This window comes from Bos indicus x Bos taurus, chromosome 3 (genome assembly GCF_003369695.1).
Source record: "Bos indicus x Bos taurus breed Angus x Brahman F1 hybrid chromosome 3, Bos_hybrid_MaternalHap_v2.0, whole genome shotgun sequence".
Classification (NCBI taxonomy): domain Eukaryota; kingdom Metazoa; phylum Chordata; class Mammalia; order Artiodactyla; family Bovidae; genus Bos; species Bos indicus x Bos taurus.
In genome coordinates, this window is record NC_040078.1 from 105,659,590 (window position 1) to 105,682,804 (window position 23,215).

Here is a 23,215-nt window from a genome sequence, read left to right on the forward strand (position 1 = left end):
GAGCACAGAGCAGTCTGGATTCCTCCCATCTCTTCTACATCTTCACAGATTCTGCTCTCCCTGTCCTTCACCTCCACCATCCTCAGGAGGGTTGTTTTTATTAAATAATCCCAGTCATTTTCCTTCCCCCCCTCCCCCTCCCCTTTCCATTCCCCAGTCACATTGTAATCCATGCCCTCAGCAGGGAGACTACTTGCTTTGCCTGCCTTCAGGGAACAGTTAGGAAGGCAAATAGTAATAATACTGGCGCCTCTGTAAGTCAGTGAATTTAGAACACTGGAGCCCAAAAGTGGAATTGACCAGCTGAGCAATGTTAGGCACAGGAAGATGGGACAGGCACGACTCTAGGAGAGACTATATACAGTGTCCTTGAGTCCTAGTGCTCAGGGAGCCCACTTGGAAGCTCCAGTTAGGCAGAGGGCAAAGTCGTAGGGCAGGGTTTTTCAGCTTTGGCATTAGTGACATTTAAGGTGTCCCGTGCCTTGGTAGATGTCTTGCAGCAACCTTCATTTCTTCTCACTAGATGCCAGTAGCAATCTCAGATGTGAAAACCAAAGATGTCTCCAGACAGTCTGGAACTGGGGGAGCAGAATTACCCTAAGTTGTAAACCACTGCTCTAGAAGAAGAGGGGAGCGGAGGGTCTCAGGGCAGGACACTACTCTCTTACCCTCTGTCTGAAAGGGACATCGTAAAGTCTTTTTCTTCATAGCAGGCACTTGGGCAAGCCTTCTCTCCTCTCTGGGCTTCAGGTTTTGCATCTGTAAACTGGATTTGAAGTTTGTAGATCATTTCCCCCTTCTCTCATCATCTGACATTCGTGGATCTGGTCCACGGTGTGACAGGGGTATCGTGGTGCCAGTAAGGTCCTGTGAGATCCCCAGAGAGAAGGAAGATGAGAAAGAACAGAAAGACGTAGAGGTGGGGGCGCGGGGAGACAAGCATTAGCAGGAGCGTTCCGGAGAAAGTAGAGGCTTGGAGTGTCCTCTGACCCCGCCCCTTCGAGGCCTTATTAGCGTAGTCGCCCCCAACCAGGCAAACCGAGACTCTCCAGATTCCCTTAGGCCCCGCCCACCAACATAGGCCCTGCCCCGCCGGCCCCGCCCCTTCCAATGGCCCACCCGCCCGCCCGAGGCCCCGCCCCCATCAGGCCCCGCCTCCGTCTTTGCCTCCCGCCAGCCGGGGCTTGGGCTTTGCACCCGGCGGCGGCTGAGAACCGTGGCGGCTGCGGAGCCGGCAGCGCAGGCGGGCGGAGCGGAGGTGTCCGGCCCGGTGGCGGGCGATGCCCCCGTGAGCCTCTCTCGCCGCCCCTCCCCGCCCCGCGCCCCTACCCCTCGGAGTCCGCCGCGCGCCTGGAACCGGGCCGCGCCTACCGCCGGGTCCGCGGGGCGGGGTCCCGGGGCAGCACCTGCCCCGCCTTGCGGAGTCGCCTGGGCCAGCCGAGACCCCTCCCTGTCTGGACCCCGGCCCCACCTCCGGGTAAGTCGATAGGCCTTGCTTGCCTAGGAATGGATGTGGGGAGGGGATGACGGAGGTCCAGGGGACCACGGGGCGGGGGAAGGGTCTCTGATGGTGAGGCGCCACGTAGGGACTTAAGTGTTCAGGGTCTAGGGCGGAGGTTTCAGGGAGGATGACAGTGGGTGTGATGACTCGGGTAGGGGCTAAGGTTTGAGAAGGGAACATTAGGTGTTGGAGAAGCCCGGAAAATGGAGTAGAGGGCCCCAGAGTCTTGAGTTCTTTGCTGATGCTCGGAGCACCTGGGCCCCTGCTCCTCAACAGCATTGCCTCCCATGGCATTTTGGAAAGTGCTTAAAATCTATCCTGGAAAGGGAGCTGGCAGGCAGCCTGCCTTTCTTTTTGCTGCCTGTGCCTGGTTGAGAAGCTGGCCACTCATTCCTCCAATGAGACATCATGGTGGTGCCCAGAGGACCCCCCACCCCCACCCCATATAAAGAAAAGGGGTAATGCCCACTCCAGCCCTAGGGTGGGGAGAGGGGACTCCTGGGAAGCCAGGAAAGGCAGTTGGTTAATCCATGGTGGGGAATCCAGAGTTCAAGGAGGCTTGGCAAGACCCTTGGTGCACAAACTGGGCATCCTCTCATTCAAGAGGAGGGTGTTTTCACCTCCTGGCCCCAGGATGCCTGGACTCATGCCCATATCACCTTCTCTGGACAACCCATCCTGAGAAGGAGGTTTCTTCCCAGTACCCTGGGCCTGGAAACCCAGGGAAGGCCCATAGCCCCCATGGTCCTGGTTGGGGAGAGCAATGCCTTACCAAGGCCAGAGAACAGGGGTGCTGGCTGCCCTTCCACCTGGGGGCTCTCTGGATGTGGCCCTGTGTGGCTGGGGAGCCTGGATGAAGATCACTGTCCAATTCCAGTCCCAGGGGTGTGGTCTGGATGGAGAGAGGAAGGCTGCCACCCCTTTGGTCCAGTCTTCTGCTCATGGTAACTTAAGTCTGGGGTCCTTGAATTTGGGGCCTGAAGTGGTGGGGCAAGGGCCTTTCTGGACCAGGCCTGGTCACCAAGGGGTTAACTAACCAGCCCCACCGTTGCTGCCAGCCACCAATTAGTCTGTCATCAGGCAGCTGCCAACTATCCCTGGGGACATGTGGGCAGCCTAATGGGGCGTTCTCTTGTGGAGGTGAGGCGGGGGGAAGGGGTCTGTGAAACCTGTGCGTAGCCCAAGCTCTGCGCCCTTTGGAGCCTGTTTAGGGCTCACAGACCCCTTCCCCGCCCTCTGTCCCGCTGCCTGGCTTAGAGACCTCCAGCCCTGGGGTTCCATACCTACCCGACCCTCTGCAGGGAATGAAGCCCAGAGTCAGGCAAACTTGGCTTCCAACCCAGGCTCTGCCACTTTCTGGCTATGCGCTACTGAGGAAATCACTTCTCCTCTCTGAGCCTCCTTCAATAAAACATACCCACCTTCTAGATCTGCTGGGAGGAGAAAATGAAATGGTGGATTTGAGCTGCTTAGCACAGAGGCTGGCACTCAGGGGAGCTCAGTAGGTAACTGCTGAACTCCTGAGCAAGCCCAGGGCCAAGGACCTGACGGGACAGGCAGATAGGAGCCCAGGGCTGAGGACTCAGCAGGGACCAAGATCCCATCCCTTGGGGCGTGAGGTCTCAGTGGACCAGGCACTGTCTCTGCCTGAACTCTCCTCTTTCCCTCCCTCCTTGCCCACAGACACTTCTGGTTCTCTGTACATAATTGGATTTTACTGTGCGGAGCCCAGGGCTGAGCTGCTCCTTTCTGGGCGTGCCCTGTCCCTAACCAGGTGCTAAGCTCTGTGGGGTCTGTCAGGGGTCTGGGTGATGCCTGCAGCTGCAACAGCAGCTGGCCCTTTAAGGAGGGAAGAAAACAATTATCTGGCCTGGGCATTGCATCAGCTGGAGGCTGGAGGGTCCCTGGGGAGGAGGGGCCAGGCTGGTGGTTGATTTCATTAGTGCCATGTGAGAACTCTCAGGTCTATCCCACTCCCAGGCTGCAGCCTTGTCTGCCCTGGGCAGCAGCTGAAACCCAGCCCCACTGACTCCCCCACCCCAGGAGCACCACCTTGGAAGACTTTGTATACACCCAAGACATGTAGGGGGAGGTAGGGAAGTGTCTCCCACACTGGCCTTTTTGCTGACTTGGGGTGCAAGAATGCTTCCTTGCTGACAGTTAGGGGTGTCTCCCCTTCTACTGTTTGGCTGACCTGGGGCGTGATTCTCCCCCACTGGCATCTTGTTAACTCAGGGGAGGGATGCCTTCTGCACTGGCTTCTCACTGACAGTGGAGCTGTCTCCTGCCCTGGTGTTTTGCTGACCTGACAAAGGAGCTATGCTGCCCGGGCTGTGTGTGAACTGAGGCCATGAGTTAGAAACAGTCGCTCTCTGGTTGGAGGTGAGCTGCCTGGGAACAGTGAGTCACAGAGGCAGAGAGGACTCCAGGTTCTTGGGCACCAGAGAGACCTGGGTTCAGGACCCACATCCTCCACTTCAGCTTCTGTTACACTTCAGGATTCAGACGTCTCTGAAAAATAGGAATCATTTACACCTCTACTGCCCCACCCCATCTAGAAGATGCTTGGTGGATTCAGTACAACTGGATGAACAGCCCGTAGCCCAGGACTGAGGGACGGAAGGTGCAGGCTATGTGATGATTCTCTTGCGTTTGTAAATTTGGGCTCCTCACACCTTGAGTTCAGGAAGCCTGGACAAGAAAAAGAGGGTTGGGGAGGCGTGGGGGGAAGGGGAGAAAGAGCACAGGGCTCTTCTGCATCTGTCGCAGGACACGTGATGCTCTCAGCTCTGTGTGTCAGGCAGCTCCTGCCTCCATGGGGTGGGCATTCTAGCCGGGAGATGGCCCAGAACAGGTAATAACACATGTGACATGTGTTGGAAAAAAGATGCAGGGAGGCTAGCATGACAAGGAGTCGAGGAGGCAGAGGAGGAGGGAACTGGGTGTGCTAAGGCTTTGATGTTGCGGAAACAGGCCTGGCATGGTGGGGAGGGCAGCAGAGGGAAGGAGGGGGAGCAAGGGGGCAGGAGTCAGCACAGTCAGGCCAGACCTCCTGGTCTGTCTAGCAGGACACTAAAGACTTGGGAATTATCCTGAAGCCAATGGCAGCCTCCAAAGATTCTGAAGCAGAAAGGGCAAGGGCTGATTTCCAGAGCATGCGGGCTGGGGTCTGTGGCCCTCAGGCAGTGCCTTCTCGGGGGTGACCTTCTGCCCTCTCATACCCCTTCCCTGCGCAGCAGCCTGGGTGCCCAGGGGGCAGGTTGTTTATGTGACTCATTCCAGGGAGAAGGAGGCCAGTCCCAGTCCCTTCAGCTCCCTCTCTCTGGGCCTTGTTGACGAAGTTTATCTCTTGGGCCCATGTTCTCCCAACCTCCCTGGGGAACCAGAGCATAAGAGGCAGGGCTTTGGCACCAGGCAGGCATATATTCACATCCCAGCTCTGCAGTTCGTGGGGGTGGGAAACCTCTGGCAAGGCACACCTGTCTCTGATCTGCAGTATCCTCGGCTATGTTGATGTTATGTATTCATAGGAAGGATAAAATGAAATTCCAGATGGAAATCACAAAACCCTATTGCTATGTCAGTTGGCATTTTAACTCTCTTGCGTTGAGGCTGACCCCGAATCCAGGCCAGGCCCTGGGCTGGCAGAGGGTGGGGGCAGGGCTGGATTCACCAGTCTGTGGTTGCACAGAGCAACCCGTGCTTGGAAGAACCCTGCACTTCATTTAATGTTTGGCTGTCACCATCTTGCAATTCTTAATAATTTTGAACAAGGGGGCTTGCTTTTTCATTTAGCACTGGGCCCTGCGTATTATATGGCCCCACAAACTAGGTTGGAATAGGAAGAGGCAGGGAGCAATGCAGACTGCAAAGAGTCCCCAAATGGAGGAGGTGTGAGGTGGAGGGCATGACTAACTGTCCCAAGGTGGGTGGGATGTTAATAATAGTAACATTTATTTAGTGCTTACTGTGTGCTAGGTTCTCTGCTAAGCACTTGACATCTTCATCTTCAAACATCCCTATGGAATAGGTAGGAAGATTATTGCCCTTGTATAGATGGTGGGAGTTAGAGTCAGTTTCTTGGCCAAAGTCACACAGCCATCAAGTGACAGATCTGGGGTTCCAACCCCGGGTTGTCAGATGGGAGAGCACATGCCTGGACCAGGGAGGTCTTCCCCAGGATGAGCCGGGTCTGCAGGGTAACTTGGAGTTTGCCGAGAAGGAAGGAGGTGTGTGGGGAAGGGAGGGCTGTCTCAGCCGGGAAGTGCCTGTGCCTAGAAGTGATACTTGGCTAGGAGAGATGGAACTGAAGCCAGATGCCTCCCAGGGTTGAGAGGTGGCCTTTGGATTTCACAGTTCTGATTTTCCAAGCTCAGAGCTTCTGGTCCCTCTGCTCCCGGGCCCTGCTGTGACCACGATTCCTCATAACTGTCCTGTACCGCCCACTCTCCCCCGACTCCCGCGTAATCTCCTTGACTTGACTTTAATCTCTTCTGGGCTCAAGACCTGTATGACTACTTCATGGACCACATTTAGATGTCTCACCATCAGTCTCAGGTGGAAACTCAGGCCCCAGCTCCGCCTGCTGGCACCTGCTCTGCCTCGTGTCCCCAGCTCGTCTCTGCCACCACCAGCCACCCACTTGCTCAAGCTGGAGAGCTGGAAGTCCTCCTGGACACCTCCCTCTCCTTCACCCCCACATTCCACAGCCAGTCCTTAGCAAGTGCTGTTGGTTCTCCTGACTCCCTCCCTATTCCGTCATCTTTCTCTCTGTCCACTGCCCGGCTCCAGCCCAGCCTCGCCTCAGCTCTCAACCTGGACCACAGTGACGGCCTCCTAAACCGGTCTCCTGATGTTTCTGTTCTTGCCCGGCTTCATTTCATGTTTCACACTATAGTCAGAGTGATCTTCGAAAGATAAATGTTTGATTGTGTCATTTCCCTGCTTAAGACCCTTCCAAGATTTCTTGGAATAAAAGCCGGACTGACGTAGTCTGCAAGGCCCTGTGGGATCTGGTCCTCGCCTACCTTTTTGCATCGTCTGTACCGTTCGCCCTCTCCCTCGGCTGTTGTCCCCACATTCTGGAATACCCTCCCCCTCCTTATCTATCTCCTTCAGATACCAGCTTGAACATAATTTCTGCTGAGAAGCCTAAACCAGAAACTAAACATCAGCCCCCTCCATAGGACCCTGTACTTCTTCACAACATCACACCTGACCTGCTTTTCTTCGTCCCTCTTTCTCGCTAGACTATGGACTCTGTGGGATCAGGAATCTAGTTTTGCCTGGTCCTTGCGCATAGTAGGTAAACAGTGAGCTGTTCTATGAATGAAAGGATTAGATGAATCATTGCTGCAGCATCCTAACTGGCCTCTCTGCCTCCAGGCTTGATTTCTCCAGGCCTTTCTCTGTCCAACCCGAGAGCGATCTTCCCAAAACACAGAACTGACCCTGTCACCCACTGCTACTTAAAATACTTCAATAGCTCCCCATTGAGGGCAGGAAGTGCCTTGGCTTTTTAGCATGGGATTCAAAGCCCTTTATGATCTGTACCCCCTCCAGCCTCGTCTCCCCTCTTACCCTCTCCCCACACTTTGAACTCCTGGTCCTCTAACACATCCGGCTGTTCTGTGCCTCTGTGCCTCTGCCCTTGTAGTTCCCTCTGCCCAGAACGCCTCCCCACCTCTGCTTTGTCTCCCTGGAGAACATCCTTCATTCTTCAAAATCAAGCTTAGCTGCCTCTTTTGCTGTGAAGCCTCCCAGGAACCCTCCCGGCCCTTCCTGAGCCAAGTCCCCCACCCCCACCCCCACCTCAGTCATATCTGCACAGAGTCCACATCTTTTCTTCCTTGTCTCCTGTGAAACTGAGCTCTTCCGGTGCAGGCATAGTGATTGTTCATCTTTGTGCCTCTGGATTCCAGCTTCTCCCCTGTCCTTAATTAGGTCTTTGCTTATATACAGAAACCCACTCAAACCAGCCTCAGTAATAAAGAAGGGTTTCTTATGAGGACGCAAGGGGTTCCTGGGAACTGAGGAGTAGGAAAATCATTAGCTTCTAGAAGGTGAGACCTGTTGGCCAAGAGAAATTGAAGCAACTGATTTCTGTACCTTGTTGACTGCCTTCACCCTTCTCTGTCCACCTACTGGGTTTGCTGTGCTTTTCCAGACATGGGGGCTACCTATAGTTCCTGTATTTCATCCCTCAGTTCCAGCTACATTCAGAGATAGAACCCAGGGCTTGGCAGATCCAAGTCCAGACTCCCAGGAGAGGATCTGATTGGCTCTGGGGAGGTCAGGTGCCCACCTTGGTCCAATCAACTGCAGCCTGCTGGGAAGGATCACAAAGTCAGACATGCAGACACGGCTCTTGTTTGTCAGTTATCTGGGCAAGTACTTCAAGAGACATCTGCTATAACCCTTACAGTGCCATGTGGGCCTGGCCTCAGCCTTCTATCTGGTAGTACCTGGAGAAAACAGACCTAGCATTTTGACTGTAAGGGGAGTCTTTTCCTGGGGCAGCGGCAGTACCCAGGGCAGGAACTGAAGAACCTGTCAAATGTCATTCAGAGGCCTGAACAGACAGTTAGAGAGGTGAGACCCTGATTTTCTCACCTCTCTTTAGAGTAGAGAGAGAGGCTTGAGAAGGGCGTGAGCAGTCAGGACAGTTCTCTCTGCCAGAATCGTATTCATCTCCTAGAACTCAACTCATTTCCTCCCCTCAGTGAAGCACCATGCATGCCTTTATTTCTCCCCATCAGGCACTCTTTACCTGTATTATTTCTAGTCTTATACTTTCCTAGTAATAAGCAGTTTTTGAGCACTTACTCTGTACCAGACTCTATACACATGCATTATTATTATTTAAATTTGTAAAAAAATTATTTTGGCTGTGCTGGGTCTTGGTTGCTGTTCGGGCTTTTCTCTAGTTGCAGCGAGTTGGAACTACTCTCTGGTTGCAGTGCTTGGGCTTCTCATTGCAGTGGCTTCTCTTATTGTGGGTCATGGGCTGTAGGGTGCAGGGGCTTCAGTAGCTGGGGCGTGTGGCTCAGTAGCTGAGGTTCCTGGGCTCTAGAGCACAGACGTATAGTGGCACATGGACATAGTCGCTCTTCGGCATGTGGAATCAAACTCCCTAGTGTCTCCTGCCTTGAGATTCTTTGCCACTGAGCCACCAAGGAAGCCCCACATGTATTATTTCATTTAATCCTCACACCCTATAAGATAGGTACTATTATTATTCACATTTTATTTTTTTTTACGTATTTATCTATTTAGCTGATTCGGGTCTTTGTTGTGGCATGCAGGATCTTCTGTCTTTGTTGCATCATTTGGGATCTTTGGTTGCGGCCTGTGGAATCTAGTTCCCTGACCAGAATCAAACCCAGACCCCCTGAAACTGGGAGCACAGAGTCTTAGCCATGGACCACCAGGAAAGTCTCTGTTATCCCCATTTTAAAGTAAGGAAACTGAGGTTCAGAGAAGTGACATTTACAGGCTAGGGACAGACAGCAGTGTGTGACTCCCAAGGAACAGTTCTTAACCTTAGCTCCTTACTCACTTGCCCCTTTGCCTTTCAGGATCGTTTGGGCCTCACAGGCAGACACCAGGTTGCCGTGCCTGCTCCCTACTGCCCAGTGTGGGGCCAGCCCAGAGGGGTGGAAGGATGCAGGCAGGGTAGAAAAAGCATCTGCCTAGGAGCTGAGGGGCTCCTCCGTGTGGACCTACTCCATATAGCTGTGTGGCTCTGGGAGTCTTTTAACCTTTCAGAACCTCATTTTCTCATTCAGAAATGGGCATGGTCATCCCTGCCGTGAGGCTTGTATTAGATAGTAGGTGTAAGAACAATTCGTAAATAGGAGAGAACCTAGCAATTTTTAAGGATTGTTATTACCAGAATGGAATGTGGCAACAGGGCGCCAGCTGGCCTCTGTGCCATCCAAGCTCCTGCAGGCGGCAGGCAGGCCTAGAGCTTCCTTCCCAACATGGGCCTGCTACCATCAGAGAGAACTGAGATGACTTTCAGTGGCTCACGGATGTGTTACTGCCCGCCCTTGGCTCGCATACTGAGAAAATTGGTTCCCCTTTCAACCCTATGAAGTCCACGGTTGTCCCATAGAGAAAGTGCCTTGGTGATGTGTCTTTAACAACTTTCCAACACCTGCTGCCCTCCCCTTTAAACAGAGATATTGGGGATTTCCTGGCAGTCCAGAGGTTAGGACTCCGCCCTTTCCCTGAAGGGATCTGGGTTCGATCCCTGGCTGGGGAACCAAGATCCCGCAAACTATGTGGCATAGTAAAAAAAACAAACAAAAAAACCCTGCAGAGATCTTGACTGGCAGCTCTGTGTAGCTAAATTTTAATAATATATCTTTGTTTTCACTGTACTTTACTGTGATTTTCTATTTATTAAAATTGATATTGGCTTTCCATATAGAGTAGTCAGGCAAAATTTCTATTTAAAATAAATGCATTTAAGTTAATAGTGTCAATTTCAAGAAAATAAATAATGAGCCATATGGGGGTATGGAGATTTGGCATAAATCACTGAGGGACACACAGTGTTATGTAGACAGTGCAAGACTGGGAAGTTGTCCAGAGACATCAAGTATGTGGACCTGGATAATCTTTAAGCTCCCTTCCATCTGCCTGGAGAATTTGGGAGTGTCTTGTACTGTGCCAGCCTACTCCCTTCTCACACCGTGCCCTGGCATGGAGTGCTTTCAGAGAATCCTGCCATGATTGTCATGTAGATAGAAGAACGTGGGCCACTGTCCTCCACCTTGCTTGAGAGGGGGACTCTTGGAGTTGGGGTGTCTGGATGGGTGTCCCTCACCTCTGAGCAGGACTTGGGAAACTGCTGGGGGGAGCAGGAGCTGCAGACTCCACAGTCCGCCCGATCTCCATGCACAAGACAGGCGTCAAGTCCTCCCAGAGGGCTGGAGTCCCAGACAGCGCTGAGTCCACGGATGAGGGTGAGGCTGTCCCCAAAGCTTAGGGCCCAGTCACAGCAAAGCCAGGAGGCTTTGGGGTCTCAAAGGCCCTGTTCTGCTTGCTGTCCCCTTTCCCACCTCTTTGTGCCGCTGAACTCCTGTCCCTGGGGATTGGACAGTGACCTTGAAGGGCCCCTCAGAGGACACAGAGGATGTATCCTTAGGGCTCAAGACCAGGGCCAGGTGGGCAGGAGGGAAGGCCTGCCTGCCCCTCCCCATTCCTGTGCTCTCAGTGGGAGGGCAGGCCTGGGCTCCAGGAGGGTGGGGGGCCTGGGTAGTATGGGGCTGTGCTTGTGCATCCACAGCAAATGTCGAAGGGTCTCTGTGAAGGCATATATTGTGTGAGTGTGTTTGAGAGAGAGAGTTTGTAATATATGTGTGCATGGTGAATGGACCTCTGAGTGGTAGTCTGAGGGTCTGTGTGGGGAGGCTCTGTGCGTTGTGTGAGTGCGTGTGAATGGCAGGGTGTCTTCTGTGTGATGTGCTTGTGGGTCTGTGGTGAATGTGTCTGTGTGTACTGTGTGTCTGTGAGGCATCTGGTGTGTGTGTGTGTGTGTGTGTGCTGTGTGTCTAGGTTGCTTGCGTGCTGGGTGTGGTGTGTGTCTGTTTTGTGTATGTCCTAATCTTTGTAGAGTGTGTGTCTGGCTGTGTGGTGTGTCTGAGTGGCTGCGTGCAAGCATGTGGCATGCACTTGGGGCTTTGTGCCTCAGACAGGGTGCGGGGCCGGGGTTGCGGGGCGGGGAGGCGGAGGGCTTTGAGGGCGGTGTCTGTCTGGGCTGGGGCCGCGAGGATTGCTGGTTTCCCTGAGAGGGTCCCTAGGGCAGGAGGCGGGCGCAGGCGGCGCCTTCCGGCTCAGAGCGGGTCTGGTAACCGGAGCCCCTTACTCCATGAAATATTGATCCGACCTAGCCGTGGCCCTGACCAAATAGGGCCAGGCGAGCAGGGAGCGCGCGGTGGGGGTGGTGGGTGGGGGTGGGAGTGGCGGCGCTGTCCGTGGTGCTGCCGCGTCCCTGGCGGGGGCGTCAGCTCTCAGGCTAAAGCGGGGATGGGAGAGGGAAAGATTTCTCTATTCACCCACATCCTTAGTGGGGCTTCTGCTTCTGAGGCTGAGCTAGTCTGTCCCTATCACCTGTCAGTTCCACCACCCCTTCTAAGAAGGGAGGGCAGGGACCAAATGAATATTTGGGGGGATCCAGTATCCCCCAGGGCTACGGTTTGCCTGGGACAGTCTTAAGTTGCTGTGGTGTGATTGTTAGTAGCGTCTCTGCTCACTCTTAGAGAGAGTCCTAATTGGATGATAAATTGTGCTGCCCAGCAATAGACTTTGCTCCAAAGACCTCTTCCCCCAGTTGTCTGCTCTGGCCCTGGGCATTCGGTAGTTGGTGGATGTGCAGGTGCTGTGGGTTGGGAATACTGTCTTTCTTTTGCATGGGCTGAGCCGGAATAAGGGCTTGGGAGCCCCAGGCCCCTTGGCAACCTGCTGCAACCCAGACCTTCCCCAGGGAATCCAGCTCCCTTCTCCACTAGTCCAAATTCTGCTTTCCATTCAAGCTGTGCTCTTGCTCTGGGCTTCCTTTGCCCTCCTGCATCCTGAGCTACGCAGGCCTCTCCTTGGTCTCCATGTCAGGGTGTGGTCAGGTCTTCAGATTGGTCATCCTTGTACTCGTGACATTTTCTCTGAGTTCTCCTACCCTGACTTGCTGACTTTCCCTCCTCTGGTGGATTTTGTTTTCCTCCTCCCCCTAACTGTGGGCATTACCTCTCACTCTTTCCTCACCCTCCTCTGAGCATTCTCCTTCCTTTCCACACCCCACTTTTCCCTCTGGGGTACACACCCAAATCCTTCCCACCCACTCTGATCTCCTGAACTCCAGGGTATCTGCTTACCTGCCCAACACCTCCATGGGGGAATTGCAAAATTATCTCAGACTCATCATATCCAAAATGGGCATTCATGTTTCCTTTAAGCCAGCTTTTCCCTCCAGGACCACGTGCTCTGCTGGTGGCACCTGTCAGCCCCCACCCTTCCTGTAAATCATGTTGGGTTCTGTTTTTTTTCCCTTCCCCCAACTTTGTCCCATCACCAACTCCAGGCAGTCCCCTGAGCCCTTCCACGACTCCTGCACCCCTTTTCTCTTTCCACCAGCACTGTCTGAAGCAGTGCAGCCCTTCTTATGTGCCTCCTGACTGCTCTTCCAGCCATCAGGCTTTCTTCTGATTCTGTCCTGTGTCCGATTGATCTCTGTAAAATGTTACATCTAAGCCATGTCAGATTTCACTCCCTGCAGGACTAAAGCCAAACTTCTCAGCCCTGCATTCAGAGCCCTTTCTGGGCTGTCCCAGCCTACGTTCCCAGCCCTCTCTTCCGCAGCTGCACCCACCTCCTGCTTCAACTGCACTGCTCTGTTCACCAGCCTCTGAACATACCATTCCTCCTCTAGTCCTTCCCAGCTAGTTTCCGCCTCTTTCTTCTCCAAATTGCACCTATCTCTTGAGGTGTTCTGCAGTGAATTGATCCATGATGCCTGCTCTGGTCTTCCCATCCTAAAGAGTTCACTCTTTCTGCAGAGCAGCCAGGGTATTTTTATCTTTACCTCTTGGTGCTTTGGATGGTCCTCCAACTAAGTTTGTGGTATCACCTGAGAGCTTGTTTGAAATGCAAAAACTCAAGCTCCACCTTTCTGTGACCCCTGGAATGAGAATCTGTGTTTCAACCTGATTCCCAGGTTATTTCTGTGCACATTAAAGCTTGCGAAGCTCTGGACCAGTGTGTCCACTGAGGGCAGCATCTTGCTTCTGTTTGGGAGTGGCCTTCAGCTCCAGGGTGTTTTCTAGTGGGATGCTTAAGGACCAAGTCTCGCAGCCCCTGTCAGGCAATAGCAGCCACATCTGGCCACGAGCTGTGAGAAGGATTGGGTGATGGAGATGGCCAGGAAGCATGTGCACTCTGCCTGGATGTTTTCCCCTGAAATCTATGCCCTGCAAGGCCCCAGAGCTCAAGCTGTAAATCTGACTCCAGAAGGCACTCCTGTGACATGAGAAGAAATCAATTAATCAATAAAAAGACAGTTATCAAGAGAGCAGAACTTTTCCCTGTTCACAACACACACACTGGTGGAAATGTCTGTTATTTTAATGTATGTTTTGAAACGAAAAATATGTATTTTCACTTTTTCTTTATGAGAGCATTAATACGTTTTCTAAAGTAGTAACTCTAGAAAACACAATATGTCATATGAAGAAAATAAAAATGACTCACAATTCTACTATCCAGCTATAAATACTATTTTTTATGTTAATGCTTATTTTAGGTCACCATGCATTCATTCAACAAATATTTACAGAGTCCTACTGTGTGCCAGGCACTGGGGGATTCTGGATGCAAAAGATGGCATGGTTTCTCTTTCTAAGCAACACACAGCTGGGGCGGGGGGTGGGGGTGGCAGGCATGGTGTGGGAGGCAGGCACTGATCAAGATAAGACAAGCAGTGTATTCATTTCCTAGGACCAGCTGTAACAAAGTACCACAGAGCAGGTGGCCTAAAACAACAGAAATTTATTGTGTCACAGTTCTGGAGGCTGGAAATCTAAAACCAAGGTGTCAGCAGGGTTGGTTCCTTCCAAGGGAGGCTGTCCCATGGCTCCCTCCTGGCTTCTGGTGACAGCTGGCAATGCTTGGTATTCCTTGGCTTGTTGCTCTGTCTCCCTAGTCTCTGCCTTCATCATTACAGGGATTCTTTCTGTGGTCTATCTGTGTCTTCCCGTAGCCGTAGTCTTATAAGTCCTTCTGGATTAGGGACCCACCCTCCTTCAGGATGACCTCAGTTTGGCTAACCACATCTGCCATCTGCAGCAACTCTATTTCCAACAAGGTCTGAGGTACCAGGGGTTAGGGCTTTAAACTTAGCTTTTTTTTAGAGGGTGGGGGGAAACAGAATTCAATCCATAACAGGCAAAGACAGTATAGGGTCTGGGGTAGCATGCCAGGGAGTCTAACCTTGTCTGGAAAGACTCTCCCAGGATGTGACATCCAGTCAGGGGCTGAGCACTGAGTGGGGCTGAGCCAGCAGAGGCGGTGTGACAGACCGATCCCAGGTCGCCAGAACACAAGGGTGGGGACAGGCTGGAGAAGAGCATTCTAGGCTGACAGGAGGCAAAGTGGTACTTTTGAGGAATAAAAAGAATGCCAGTGTGGCTGGAATACTGAGGAAGGGCAAGAGTCCAAGAGGACCTGGGTCACTTCTCCTGTCGGCCTTGTGAGGGGTTTTCACTTTCTCCTGAAGGAAATGGAGCCGCGGGAGGCTGTCATGCAGGAGTGATTCATCCTACCTTGTGAGCTGTCTCCTCACAAGACTAAGCTGTCTGGAGCCGAGTTGTTCCTCTGTGAACCCAGTTCTGAGGGCAGATGTGTGGCCATGTCCTCAGGAGCCCCCTGGCTGAGAGAAGATACAAGGCAGCCCCATCTGAGGAAGGGAGGCCTGGCTGTGCCTCCAGCAGCTTAGCCCAAGTAGGGAAGCCCAGCCTTTCCCTCAGGAACCTTGTCCTGAACAGACCAGGCTTGCTCAGCTCTTGGTCTGTTTCACCTTGGAGTCTTTGGAGTCTGGAGGACACACGTTGAGTCCAGACACCCAACCCCTTGCCCTGCTGTGAGGACTGTGTCTGAGAATGGGTCCAGGGCAAGTGTGTGAACCATATGGGCCCCTGAGGCCAGAAGCCCTGAGGCTGGAGGATACCTGAGTCTTGCAGGGGCCGGGTGCTTAGCGCCCTGCTCTCCCCAGACAATGTCTTGCTGTGGCCTTTGTATCAGGACGCAGACTCAGGTCCTCCTTTACCACACCCTCAGAGGCCACACCTTTACTGCGTGTGATGGGAGAGGGCCCCCGGCCCAAAGCTGCTTGTCCCTCCTTGTCTGGGCTAGGTGGGCCAAGCTGGGTGGAGGAGAAGTGGGTCAGCTCTGTAGCCATGGTTACAGCAGCTGCTCCCTGCCAGCCTTCTCATCTCCTTGCCACAAACCTCATGATGAGATCCTTTGTCCGGCCTGTGGGGATGGGGGCCAGGAGGGTGAGATTGGGGTCCAGAGTGTGTATGAATGTGTATGTATGTGTGTGTGTGCAGGCTCACACAAGCGCCTGCTCAGAGCTAGTGTGCATGCCTGGCCAAGGGAACCCATAGATCCAGGTAGGACACTTCCTACTTCCCTGCCCACTGAAGGGATGAGGTTCATCCTGCCTCTCTGAGCTGGGCAGGAGCCAGGGGAAGGGTGTGTGTGTGTGTGCCGGTGGCTGTCAGTGTGGCTGCTTTGGTGTGGATGAGTATCTTAGGGGTGTGTGTGTGTGTGTGTGTGCATGTCTGTGTACACAGGTGATTGTGTCTTTAAATGAATATGATTTATATGGGTCTGTATGATGTGTAGTCACACATTTGAAATTCTGTGCCCTGTGTCTCTCCCTGTTATGCTTAGTGTGTGTGCAAACCTGGTTTGGAGCAGATAAAAGTCATGTAATCAGGAGAGGAGCTGGCAGAGTGCTCCCCACTCAGGCTGGTGTCCTCCTGGGCCCAGCTCACCCTCCCCAACCATGCACCAGCTCTGTCACCCACCTTTCTCACCTTGATGGGGGAAAGTGAAGGCTAGAAATGAGGGACCCCCCACTTCTGCAGATACAAGTTAAAAAAAAATCTGTTTTACATCATGAACTGGTTCTCATTAGTTGGTAAGGCTGTACTGTGTTAAGAGGGATTCTGAGGTTAAGTCTGGCTTCTGACATGGGCACAGATTGGCCTGTGTGGTGTGGTGGGCAAGCCCTAGTGCTGGATCAAGGTTGAGGCAGGGGCCTTAAACCCAGCATCCAGCATCCGTTGAGGAGCCAGGAGCTGAGATGCTGGCAGGGAAGATCACAGCATCACATGCTAGCTCCCACATCAGCTGAGAAGTGCAGGGACCTAGGTCTCACATTTATGCTGGACTCTGGGTGGAAGCACCCCGGGTTGCAATGGGAGGTGATCCTGTTGGTCTCGGAGCCTTCCCATGAAGTGGTTGTACCTGGTGTGCAATCCAGACTAATAAGCACCAACACCTATGGAGTCCTTTACTGTTTACAAAGGCACGTTATGCAAAGTAATCATATGAGGGCCCAACTGAGCATGTAGCATGTACCAGTCCTTATTTTAGCAATACTTATATTTCATCTAAGAATCCTAAAGCAGGCATTATTATCTGCACTTCAGAGATGAGGATCTGTAGGCTCAGGGAAATTGCCCTGCGTCATACAGCTTGTAAGTGACAGATCTAGGTTTTGAACTAAGTCTGCCTCCAAAGCCTGTGCTCTTTTTTTTTTTTTTTTTGGCTGCACAGCATTGCAGCATGTGGGAATCTTAGCTCTCTGACCAGGGATTGAATCCACTTCCCCTGACAGTGGAAGCACAGAGTCTTAACCACTGGACCGCCAGGCAAAGCCTGCGCATTTAATCGCTGTGTTGAGACTTCCCTGGTAGCTCAGTGGTACCCACCTGCCAACACGGGAGACATGGGTTCCATCCCTGGTCTGGGAAGATCTCATATGCTGCCGACCCACTGAGCCCCTGCACCACAACTATTGAGCCTGTGCTCAAGAGCCTGGGAACCACAACTGCTGAAGCCCGAGCACCCTAGAGCCTGTGCTCTGCAAGAGAAGCCACCGCCATGAGAGAGTAGCCCCTGCTTGCTCCAACTAGAGAAAAGCCTGTGCAGCAACTGAGACCCAGCACAGCCAAAAAATAGATAAGTATATGTATATAAGAACTTTGCTTAAAAAAAGAAAATCACTGTACTTTCTTGCTCATTAACTCATCTGGTCTCCAGTCCAGCCCAGAGAGCTGGGCTGGGTCCAGGTGGCCAGTAAACTTCATTTTATAGAAGAGGAGATGGAGGTTCAGAGAAGCTGAATGACCCGCTCAGGGTCATACACTGCGGGCTGGAGCTGGGAGTCGGGCTCCTGCCCTCCAATACCCTCTCCCCAGTACACACTCCTGAATGCTGGTTGTGTCACAGAGCATCTGGGGAGGGACACAGACCCCATCAGTCAGGGGAAAGACAGGGAGAATAGGATCTAGAACTCGTTAGCACTTGGACCTGGAGGAGTCCCTTGGCATTAGCACCAGCAGTTTAGCACTGAGGTCCCTAAAAGGCAGGTTCGGGGACCCAGGAGTTTGGACAGTTTTAAAGGAGGAAATAGCATCAAAGAGTTTGAATGATTGGCTCAAGTGCACACAACTATCTCCAAAGCCTATCTTTTTTACCCCACAGGCTACTGGAAGCCCTGGAGGACAGGTGTCCTCTCCAGCCCTTCCTCAAAGCTCTCCTTTTTTCTTCCAGACTCTCATCACATCACCTCCTCCTGGAAGCTACTTTGACTGTCTTCACCTCCTTTCTTGAAAACTGGTGTCTCAGAAGTTAACAGAAGACTTGCGTTAATGCCCTAGGGGTGTGCTGTTGGGAGGGGCACGCCCCCTGTGATGGAAACACCACACTCAGAGTCATCAGTTCGGTGAGTCGGGGTTTTCTCTAAGGTGAGAGGGGAGGAGGAAACACCTGACAGGTGGTACAGGACCTGGGAGTTAGGAGTCTTGGGTTAGAGCTCTGGTTTTGTTGACAGCTTTCTCTGTGACCCTGGGTGTGTGTCTCCTTCCCCTTCTGAGCCTTTATTTCCTCTTCTGCAAAATGAAAGGCTTGGGTTAGAATAGGGAGGCAAATCAGTTTGACCTCATGAGCTGGCTCATCAATTGGTGATGCAGCACTGTGTTAAGAAGAATTCTGAAGTTAACTATGGCCCTAGTGAGAAGGAGAGATGGATTAGTGATGTCTAGGGAGGGTGGTAAGAGCCTTAGTCACTTACCATTCCTTCCAGACTAACAGTCCACCACTCTGTGACAGATTCCTTGGTATTTTCTGTTGAAAGAGTGAGTAGGTAGTTTCATCTTGGGCTTTTGGGTAGCCTTACTGACACTCACGGGCTTCCCTGGTGGCTCAAATGGTAAAGAATCTGCCTGCAATGTGGGAGATGCGGGTTTGATCCCTGGGTCAGGAAGATTCCCTGGAAAAGGAAATGTCTATCCACTCCAGTATTCTTGCCTAGAGAATTCCATGGACAGGGGAGCCTGGTGGGCTACAGTCCATGGGGTTGCAAAGAGTCGGACATGACTGAGAGACTAACACTTTCTTCTTTCACTTTCACTGATGCTCAGAGAAGGTTTATTACTTGGTTAGACACGTGGTCCAAAGGAGCAAGGGGCCCAGGGTGGCCAGGCAGAAACTTGAGTTCTGCTTTTGTCAGGATTCAGGGGAGGGTGTGGGGAGCCTTTAGGGTACTGAGACCCCAGGGCAGAGGTCAAACATTGAAGGCTGGAAAGAAAACACTCCTTCCTTGGGGAGCTTGGAAGGTATCTGCTGGCATGGAGCTTGGCAGGTACGGGGGACAGTGGGAAGGGACCCCTGAAGGGGATGTCCAAGCTGTCACCACAGAGGCTTCAGCAGGGGGAACTTAAGAGTGATTCTTCCATGACCTGGCAAGATCATGGGACGGTTTCCTTCCATCAGGAACCATGACCTGGGTTGGAAAAGGGACAGTCCTGCTTGGAGGCAGGGCATTGTTGCAGTGACTTTTGCAGACATTCCTTTAGCCGTCTCTTAGGACCACCAATATGTGAAATGCTGTGTGTCGGCCCCTCTCCATTCTGCTCCCATCTCCACCTGCTGCCCTGTTCCTACCCCTGTGCTCTGATGACTTGGGGGCTGCTGTGAGCAGCACTGCCTCCCTCATAGAGGCCAGGTGGTTGGCTGTGACTGGTTCTCCATCTTGTCCATCTTGAGCTAGACTGGCTGCCCAAGAAGCAACCGGAGCTCTGATTCTGAGCCTGCTGCTGCCTTGCGTGTGGAAAGGACTCAAAAGTCAGACTTTATCTGACCCTTTCAGTTTACACACAGATGAGGAACCCAGGCCCAGAGAAAGTCACACAAAGAATCTGTATATACATTATCATCTAGCCTCCTGATTCTGAACTCTCCCCAGCTGCCCTGCTCTGCACTTGGGACCAGAGGTCAGGCCCTGAGACCCTGGGCCCTCCTAAACATTCAACAGCTCTCCCGGGCAGTTAAAGATGAGAACGCAGCTGTGGATGGTGCAGAGTCCTGGATGTCAAACCATCTGCTTGTCAGTTCCATTCATTATTCATGAGGAAACACGAGCCCCTGGGTTGGCAGGGTCAAGAATTTTGTCCCTTACCCTCTTTCCTTCTCTTCCCCTGTGGCACCCAGGAAGCACTTGCTTCTCCAGCCATGTTCTGAGTGGTGTCTCTGCTGCCCCTCAGATGCTCATTGCCAACCTGGGAACCTGGGCCAGAGCAGGTTTTCAGATCACAGATACTTTGCCTGCGGTTTTCTCAGCCTGGAGATCCAGGACAAACCTGTGTAGGAGGGCTGGGCTCTCCTCTTTGGGTGAGCTCTGGGGAGGAAAGGGCAAGGGCTGCTGAGCGTATCTGTCTCTTTGTGAGAACAAGAGACCCAGAACAGGAGTCCAGGCCTGGCTGCTGCTTAGCTGAGTTGGATGGCCGAGGCCTTCAGTTCTCTGAGACTCATTTTTCTTATCTGTGACATGGAGATAACTGTGCATGTAACAGAAATACCCTAAGGAGTAAATTAGGTTTATGCTGTAGCCAATTCCAAGTATCAGATAAGCCCTTTCCCACCGTCCACCAGAAGACCACACAGATACCAAACAAACATACAGACTGGGCACTAGGATTGGAAACTAAAGAGGTCATCATAGACCCAAGTCCAGGGGGACTTTCCATTAGCTGCAAGGTTGATGGGGGATGGATGAAGAAATACAATCCGAGACTCTGCAGACTTCACAGGGCCAGCGAGTACAGGCCAGACAGCCACAAAGAAGGCAAGACGCGGCTTTGACTCATCCCTGCTGTCAGCCCTCATTCGCCAGGCCGGCAGGAGCCGTGCTGACCAGGAGCACAGGCAGCCACGCTCAGCTGTCTGGGCCTATCTTGCTATCCGCCTGGAGTGATGCCTTCCCTTTCTGTGTCCTTTTGAAAAATCAGATTCCCTCGGGATGACGGGACCCTGGAAGCGGGATGCCGCCCGGGGGAAAGTGCTGGGGGCCAGAACCGAACTGGGAAGGGCCAGGTGCAGAGTCCACCTGCAGCTGTCCCTTCTGAACTCTGCCCAGGCCTCGGACTTCGAGGTCGACAGCAGGAGATCCCACATCCGCGCTAAACAGAACCCTGGGTGCCTGCAGTCCTGCTTCCAGCGTAGTTCCTTTGCCCCGTGCTCTCTCCTAGCTCTCATCAGAACTGCCGCTAAACACAGAGCTGCATAGCTAGTTGCTCACTGTCTGTCTTCTCCCCCGAGCTGGAGGCTCTGGCAGGGCAGGATGCATTTGGCCTGGCTCATCACTGCATCGTTGGACCTCAGCGTAGGCCCAGGAGTTTTAGGGGCTTACTTTTTTCTTAATTTTATTCTCCGAGAAAAGATATTTTTCTAAAGTATATTATTAAATAAAATGATGACCCTTAGCATGAATATGAGTAATAGATCAAACTTGGGGTCACTTGTGATGACCATTTTGTAATGTATAGAACCATCAAATCACTATGTTCTGTCCCAGGATCTAAGATAGTGCTGTAGCCCTTTATGGTTCCATGTGAAAAAATGAATAGATAAAAATTTTAAATTACTTTGGTTATTTTAGGACATTATCTTGCCAATTTCTACAAGAAGCCCTGTTAGAATATTGATTGGGATCGCACTGAAACTATAGGTCAGTTTAGGGATAGCTGACTATTTTGAGGGGGGGGGATAGTTTTTAAAATTTAAGTATAGTCGATGTACAGTATTATATGTTATAGGTATACAATATAATAATTGACAATTTTGAAAAGTAATACTCCATTTGGGCTTCCCTGGTAGTTAAGACTGCAAAGAATCTGTGTGAAATGCAGGAGACCCAGGTTCAATCCCTGGGGTGGGAAGATCCCCTGGAGAAGGGAATGGCAACCCACTCCAATATATAGTTACTATGAGTGAAGTTGCTCAGTCGTGTCCGACCCTTTGCGACCCCATGGACTGTAGCCTACCAGGCTCCTCTGTCCATGGAATTTTCAAGGCAAGAGTACTGGAGTGGGTTGCCATTTCCTTCTCCAGGGTATCTTCCCAACCCAGGGATCTAACCCAGGTCTCTTGCATAGCAGGCAGATGCTTTACCATCTGAGCCACCAGGGAAGCCCAAAGAAAAACATCAAGATGTCATGGTGGTTGTTGTTTAGTTGCTAACTTGTGTCTGACTGTTTCGCGACCCCATGGACTGTAGCCCACCAGGCTCATCTGCCCATGGAATTCTCCAGATAAGAATACTGGAGTGGGTTGCCATTTCCCTCTCCAGGGGGTTTTTCCCAACACAGGGATCGAACCTGCCTCCCCTGCTTGGCAGGTGGATTCTTTACCACTGAGCCATCAGGGAAACCCAGTTACTATGAATTGTTGGCTACATTCCCTTTGAATATGTGTTGAATGCAGCATTAGAGAGTAAATTTGTCAACTTTGAAAGGAATTTGGCAATGTATTCCGAGAATCAGAAATATGTTTATGCTGTCAGTGTTAGGTAGGATGCTTCTTGATGTAACAGAGAACCCGATTCAAGCTGGCTTAAGCAATGGAAAGCACACTGTCTCACATAACTGGAAAGCCAGAGAAGCCAGGTTCTGGGGTGGTGTCTCTGTGCCATGCCACCCTCAGCATCACTGGCTTCATCCTAGGCTGGGCTGTCTCTCAGGGAGAGGCCTTGAGGAAGGGAAAAGAGAGACACACAGAAGAAGCACCTACCCCTCATGTAAGCCTGGAATCCAAATCTTCCCCTTAAGTCAGATTCAACCAACTTAGTCATATGCCCACCCTTGGGCCAGTAAGGGTAACCAAGGTGAATGCCGCTCACTGATTGTTTTAAACAGATCAAGATCTGCCTCTGAAACAAAGGATGGGGTGGATAAAACTAGTACGCTGCCAGGAAGCAGGAAGGGAGATGCTACCAGCGGCATTCACACTCAATAGCCCAGTCACTTCGTTTCCCGGAGTTGATCCTAAGGAAATAAGCAGATAAAAATCAGTGTACAAAGATCCTTATTGCAGTGGTGTTTAAAAGACAGGAGAGAAAGGGAAAGGGAGAGAGATGAGAAAGTTGGACTTGGATGAGTTGTTATTTTTTTAAATGTGTAGAAAAGAGACTGGGAGGAAATAGGTTAAAATGCCTATCGCGGCTGCCTCCCAGTCATGCAGTTAAGGGTGATTTTTCCTGCTTCTTTACGCTTTTCTGTCCCACTCCCTTCAAGCAGGAGGACCCCTTCGGCAGTCTGCCCGGCTAGAGCCACATTTGTTCTCTCTGCTCTCATTACTGGCTGTGAAAACAACAGTCACACCTGCTGAATGTTTATGCTTTGCCTGACACGGTTCCAGGCACTTTCATCTGCGCTAATTTAATCCTTCCAACAATCCTATGAGGTAAGTGCTTCCGTTTCTCATTTTGCTGAGGTGTTCACTGAAACCCCGAGATGTGTGGTCACGAGGTCACACAGCTAGTATGTAGAGGCCCTTGGAATTCAAGAGTGGGTCACGTGACTGCACAGCCTCCACCTTCCCTGCCAAACCAGGTCGCTTGTCAGGGCAGCCACACGCTGACAGGAACAG

At 52.0% G+C, this 23,215-nt stretch overlaps 1 protein-coding gene across 2 annotated transcripts in view; it reads left to right on the plus strand.

The window, feature by feature from the left end:
* The first annotated feature begins 1,190 nt into the window (after positions 1 to 1,190).
* Positions 1,191 to 23,215, plus strand: part of RIMS3 (regulating synaptic membrane exocytosis 3) — a 42,284-nt gene continuing 20,259 nt past the window's right edge. The window contains exons 1-3 of one of the 2 annotated variants that reach the window (XM_027537677.1): positions 1,191 to 1,477; positions 17,843 to 18,014; positions 22,861 to 23,029. The gene's annotated coding sequence lies outside the window, so the exon portion shown is untranslated. The remainder of the gene's footprint in view (positions 1,478 to 17,842; positions 18,015 to 22,860; positions 23,030 to 23,215) is intronic. The other variant, XM_027537675.1, reaches the window with a different exon arrangement.